At 46.8% G+C, this 6,518-nt stretch overlaps 1 long non-coding RNA gene across 1 annotated transcript; it reads right to left on the bottom strand.

The window, feature by feature from the left end:
• Positions 1-1,073: 1,073 nt before the first annotated feature.
• Positions 1,074-5,407, bottom strand: LOC107970208 (uncharacterized). The gene is made up of 3 exons (XR_001712595.3): positions 5,012-5,407; positions 1,726-1,881; positions 1,074-1,366 (listed from the first exon to the last, which is right to left on the bottom strand). It is a non-coding gene; the product is annotated as an uncharacterized LOC107970208 (long non-coding RNA).
• Positions 5,408-6,518: the final 1,111 nt, after the last annotated feature.

Below are 6,518 nucleotides of genomic sequence, written 5' to 3'. Positions count from 1 at the left end.
TGGTGCTCAATTACAAGCTCGGGGTCTGATAGTCAACACCAAGGATAAACATCTCTGCTTTTGATGGGGTGGGGTGGAGGAGAGAGAGAGAGAGAAGAGAGAGGAAGGAAGGAGGAGGAGAAAGAGGGAGGAGGAGGAGGAGGGAGGAGAAGCAGCAGCAGCAGTCACCATTGCCACATTCTTGAGTTGTCATTGTTTTGTCTTGTTTTTTGAAGGCAATAAGGGATGTCCTGATCAGAGAAAGCCTAGAAAGAACAAGATTCTTAAAAATCAAGCTGTGGCACTGCTGCCCAGGCCATGGGCACTCTCCAGAGTTTTTCAGGGCTTCCCTATGTTGTCATGGGGATTAATTAGTTAATATTTATGGCGTATTTTGGAGTCACTTTAAGTTAAGCATGTGCAGGGAGCTGTGACTCAGATACGAAATTATTTTCAAAAGGGAAAGTGTGTGTTAGGGTTTGTGAGTGGTGGGGCTCTCATAGATGTCATTTCATACCTAGAAAGCATTATTTTAAACTATATGAATGACATCTTGCCAAAATATGTTCACCATTTTTTGCTAAAACATTTTAGGTTAAAACTAAATTTGCAAAGTGACATCTCAGAAGAAGAATATACTGGAAATCTAGGAAGAATGGAGTTAATAGGGTCTTTAACAGGCTTCCTTTCCTTCTTTTTTTTATTCCTCCATCCCCACCATCTCTTTTCCTTTCTTACACTGTATCTGCAGGAGAAAAACAGGCCTTGCCATGATCTAAAGCCTGTATTGGGTGATGAAATAGCTCAAGTTTCTTCAACCATTATTTATTCCATATCTTTTCCACCCAAAACATTAAATTTCAAGAAGCATGTCTTATTTATATTTGGAGTCATCAGAGCAGCTGGAATTTCATTCATTCATTTATTCATTCAACAAACATTCAATTAATATATATGCTGTACCAGTCTCTAGGCATGAAATAGTGTCTGGTAGAGCTTTAATGCTTTCCATGTAACAGGGGACTCTCACCTAATACCAATGCATCTGTTTTCTTAAATAGTTACCTATCAGGAGTTATAACATCCTTAGACTCTTAGATTTACACTGGATGCATGCATATGTTTTATTAGCTCAAAGTAAAACTTTGTGGCCACCAGTGGTTTCTGGTCATTTGTATGTAATACAAATTATGTCACCCTTGCCTTTAGTTCAATTTTGCTTTTTACTTGATTCCTTCCCAGGTGAAAAGATGATTCCTAGTTCTTGTTTTGCTCTGAAGAAGCAGGTTGGGTTGCTGGTCCAGGCTGGGCTGCCTCCCAGGTAACCACAGTGTATCTTCCAGTCGCCCATTGAAGATGCTGATGGTCTTCAAGAAACTTCTCAGATCTGAAGGAAGATGCAGGGGTTAAAAATAATATTTGTGTTGAGTATTTAAAATTACTATTACCAGCTGGGGATGGTGGCTCACACCTGTAATCCCAACATTTTAGGAGGCCAAGGTGGGTGGATCACCTGACATGAGGAGTTCAAGACCAGCCTGGCCAACATGGCAAGACCCTGTCTCTACTAAAAATACAAAAATTAGCTGGGTGTGGTGGTGCGCACCTATAATCCCAGCTCCTTGGGAGGCTGAGGCAGAAGAATTGCTTGAACCCAGGAGGCAGAAGTTGTAGTGATCATGCCACTGTACTCCAGACTGGGTGACAGAGCGAGACTCTGTCAAATAAATAAATAAATAAAATTACTATTATCAATTAGCTGGATGTGGTGGTGCACGTCTGTAATCCCAGTTACTCAGGAGGCTGAGGCTGGAGGGTCGCTTGAATCTGGGAGGTGGAGGTTGCAGTGAGCCGAGACGGCACCAACTATACTCCAGCCCGGGTGATGGAGTAAGACTCTGCCTAAAAAGTAAATAAATAAATAAAATAAAATTACTATTATTATAGACAGGACCTTGTTTGTAAAACTACATAACATAAAGTTAATATAATTCTATAAATATAATAGACATAATGATATCATATTGTCATATTATATTGGTTTGCATAAACTCAAATCTGCCAACCTCTTTAACTCACAAAGAGCATTCAGTAGGTGCTTTGCATGTACTCCACGCATGATAAATATTATTCGAATACTTGGATTAGCAACACATTTTCCCTCTGGATCTCTTTTTTTGTTTCCTGTGGAATGCATGCTGGTCCCAGCGAACCCTGAAGGACTAAATGTGGCAAAGTGCATGTCTGTATTTGACATTCACATGTCGGTAACTGCCAAGTTATAAACGAGCTGCTTTTCAGAGCCTCATTTGCTAAATTGCCACATGGCATTCACAGCATATTCCTCAATAAAATACCATCACACCCATCGTTTCCTGTGTATGTCAGAGTCTCCGGCACCTACTACCACGTCTGGCTTGTGCTGTGTGCTCAGTAGTGGAAAGAATGATGGGTTTTCCTTCTTTCTACATGTTTTCTTCCATGCCTTCACCTCATGTGTGTGTGTGTTTTTTTTTAACTCTTCAAGATTCAGCTCAAATGTCACCTTTCTATGAAACTTTCCCTCACTGAGCCCAGGCGGAATTTATTTGCCCTTTTCTCAGCATCTTTTCCTTCCCTTCCTTCCTTCCTTCCTTCCTTCTTTCCTTCCTTCCCTCCCTCCTTTCTTTCTCTCTTTCTTTCTTTTTTCTCTTCCTTTCTTTTTCTTTCTTCTTTCTTTCTCTTCCTTTCTTTCCTTCTTTCTTCTTTCTTTCTCTCTTTCTCTCTCTTTCCCTCCCTCCCTCTATCTCTCTCCCTTCCTTCCTTCCTTCCCCTCCCTCCCTCCCTCCTTCTCTCCCTTCCTTCTTTCCTTCCTTCCTTCCTTCCTTCCCCTCCCTCCCTCTCTCCCTTCCTTCTTTCCTTCCTTCCTTCCTTCCTTGCTTCCTTCCTTCCTTCCTTCCTCCCTCCCTCCCTCCCTCCCTTCCAATGGAGTCTTATTCTCTTACCCAGGCTGGAGTGCAGTGGCATAATCATAGCTCACTGCAACCTCAAAATCCTGGGCTCAAGCAATCCTCTCACCTCAGCCTCCTGAGAAGCTGGGACTACAGGTGCACCACCATGCCCAGCTAATTTTTGAATTTTTTGTAGAGATGGGGGATCTCAGTATGTTGACCAGGCTGGTCTTGAACTCCTGGCCTCAAGTGATCCTCCTGTCTCAGCCTCCTGAAGTGCTAGAAGAGCCACCTTGCCCAGCATTTTGTTTCTTTTCTAAAAAAATTATTTTTATTTTATTAAAAAAAATTTTTTTGACATAGAGTCTTACCCTGTCACCCAGGCTGGAGTGCAGTGGTGAGATTTCGACTCACTGCAGCCTCCGCCTCCTGGGTTCAAGTGATTCTCCTGCCTGAGCCTCCTGAGTAGCTGGGATTACAGGTGCCCACCACCACGCACGGCTAATTTTTGCATTTTTAATAGAGATGGGGTTTCATCATGTTGGCCAGGCTGGTCTCGAACTCCTGACCTCAAGTGATCCACCCACCTTGGCCTCCCAAAGTGCTGGGATTATAGGCATAAGCCACTGTGCCTGGCCAAAAATTATTTTTAATATAATTTGTAGAGATAGGGTCTCATTTTGTTGCCCAGGCTGGAGTGCAGTGGCACAATCATAGCTCATTGCAGCCTCGAATCTCTGGCCTCAAGTGATCTTCCTGCCTCAGCCTCCTAAAGTGCTGGGATTATAGGTGTGAGCCACTGCACCTGGCATCCCCATGGTAATTCTCAATGTGTACCACTTGCCACATTGTATTTTGATGATTGGCGACAATCTTGCTGGTGTAGCTGTGAACTTCTTGAGGGCAGGGTCCCCCGATTCATTTACCAGCATATACCCCTAAGACCAAGCCCCACATGTTTGTTTGAATTCCAGGCCAGCCCAGAAAGAATTTAGCATAGCCTGTAGAACCTGTTACGGTGGGTCATATAATTTCTAGGCCAAAGTTCATTCTGAAGCTCAGTTTTGGAAAGAGAAGTGTCCAGTGGCAGGAGCTGGGGGTGTGATGCGGGGAGCTTTGGGGGAGGGAAAGGTGAGGAGAGGAAGCGAATCCCAGATGCTTCCAAGAACAAGCACAGTGATGGAGAGGCAGTGCTCAGTACCCGTGATGAGGGCGTGAGTCCTCAGCAAGGATGGCCACTGGCATGTGAAGGACAGCCATCACCTTTGGCAATGAGAGAGCCTGTCGGTGGAAACTTCCCTTCTTCCCTTCTCTGGCCAAAGGTGTGGTGCTTTGGGAACCAGAGAATGGGCAGCTGGGTCTGCTTTGAAGATGTTCCTCGGTGCTGCAGGGGAGACTGTGTATGGGGCAACCCTTGGCCCTTGGTCTGCTCTGCACCCAGACATGAATTCACTTGGCCTCTGGGGACTAACACACTTTCTTCTGTGTGCTCTACTCCCCTTGTCTGGGAGGGATGCCCACACATACCTTCTGCGCAAGTCCTGAGCTGCAGGGTCAGCGAAAGAAAAGAGAGTGGCAATCGTGCCCCAGATGTCTCTTAAGAGATAAACCCCAAATCCATTTTGAGGGCCTTTAAGAGATGGCAGTGAACTGCTGGCTTTAAACCTGTCACTCCTTCTCCCAGCCCTCAACTTCCAGCAAAATGGGTCAATTTTATAAAACTGAAAAGGTTAAATGCTGGCATCTCAACTTGGTTTTCCAATGTCCATATTCCCAGCACTCACAGACACATTTAAAGCAGGAAGATGGTGGAGAAACAGAATGGGGTGATGGTGATGTGCTGGCCTGATTTTTTTTTTTTTTTTTTTTTTGAGATTGAATCTCGCTCTGTCACCCAGGCTGGAGTGCAGTGGCATGATCTCGGCTCACTGCAACCTCTGTCTCCTGGGTTTAAGTGATTCTCTTGCCTCAGCCTCCCGAGTAGCTGAGGTTACAGGAGCGCACCACCACGCCTGGCTGATTTTTATACTTTTAGTAGAGACCGGGTTTCATCATGTTGGCCAGGCTAGTCTGTAACTCCGGACCTCAAGTGATCCGCCCACCTTGGCCTCCCAAAATGCTGGGATTACAGGCTTGAGCCACCGCGCCGGCCGGCCTGATCTTTGAACACTGTGTTGTTTCGAGGATGGCAGGAATCAAAGTCGCCCTGGTTAGTCTTTCTCCGCTTTGTTCTATGGGGTCAAACTTGAAAAAGAGAGATACCCCTTCTGGCCATTTGGGGCAGGGGGTGTGGAGACAAAAAGGGGTAGAGAAGAGAATATATTGAAAGACAAGACTGGGGAGACAGCTGAAGCCCAGTGATGGGCTACCGGGCTCTGTCTTGCTGCCGACCGGCCGGCAGAAGGCCAGGAGGAGAGCGGCGTAAACAGAGGCATCTGGTCCCCCAGCATGGAGCGGCGGGTCCGTGAACCGTGGCAGATGCAGCCTCAGCTGTGATTGGGCACGAGGCCTCGGTGTCCAAGCCTGGGTCACGCGCAGGGCCCATTTTAACTGTGACAGTGCAGTGTCAAACTGCCATTCTTCCTTTCTCGTGTGTTTTTTTTTCCTCTGAAATCTGCCAGCTCTCGGAAGCAGCCTAGACTTAGGCCCCTCGGGTTCCCAGGCTGGAGGAGGCGAGCGGGGGGAAAGGCAGTGAGTGACGTCCAGGGAGGGACGCTGAGGAGGGGGAGCCCGAAAGCCAGTAGCAGGCAGGCAAGATGTGAAAAGAAGGGCTCTTTGGGTTTTGCATCGTGGGCAGAATTAAGTTGAGATGAGGCACAGGTGCTGGGGTTAGCAAATTATGCAGAAGGACATTTTAAGGCTTTGCGCGTGAGGCGGAAGCGTGAGCTCTGGGAAGACATAAATTGTTCTTCGTCAAAACTTAGGAAGAAAGCCAGTGGCAGCTAGTTCCTCAAAAATCACTTGATATATTTGTGGAGGAAACCAAAAGAATGGGGGTGTCTTTGTAAGAGGTGCTGTGTTCCGGCAAAATGTGGCTTTGCTCTCTTGGCTCTCTGGGGTTTAATCAACACGACTACCCTCTCCTCGATGGTTGTCTTTGGGGAAGTCTGGAGGAATGGGCCCTTTTCTGAAGCTGGTGACTCGGGTGGGTAACAGTTCTGAAACCTCTTCTGGAAGCAATTCACAACACCCTGCCTTTTCCATTTCAGGGTATCTCCCTCCCTCCCTCCCTCCCTTCCTTCCTCCCTCCCTCCCTCCCTCCCTCCCTCCTTTCCTTCTTTCTCTCTCTGTTAGAAAGGATGGCATTAATTTCAGAAGTTGGTTTATTAAAAAACCCACACGGCCGGGTGCAGTGGCTCACGCCTGTAATCCCAGCACTTTGGGAGGCAGAGGCAGGCGGATCACTTGAGGTCAGGAGTTCGAAACCAGCCTGACAAACATGGTGAAACCTCATCTCTACTAAAAATACAAAGTTAGCCGGGCGTGGTGGCGCATGCCTGTAATCCCAGCTACTTAGGAGGCTGAGGCAGGAGAATCCCTTGAACCTGGGAGGTGGAGCTTGCAGTGAGCCGAGATGGATCATTGCTCTCCAGCCTGGGCAACAAGAGT

The sequence above is a fragment of the Pan troglodytes genome, chromosome 22 (assembly GCF_028858775.2).
Source record: "Pan troglodytes isolate AG18354 chromosome 22, NHGRI_mPanTro3-v2.0_pri, whole genome shotgun sequence".
Taxonomy (NCBI): Eukaryota; Metazoa; Chordata; class Mammalia; order Primates; family Hominidae; genus Pan; species Pan troglodytes.
The sequence above is the reverse complement of the archived record's forward strand: the minus strand, read 5'-3'. Positions and strand labels throughout refer to the sequence as shown.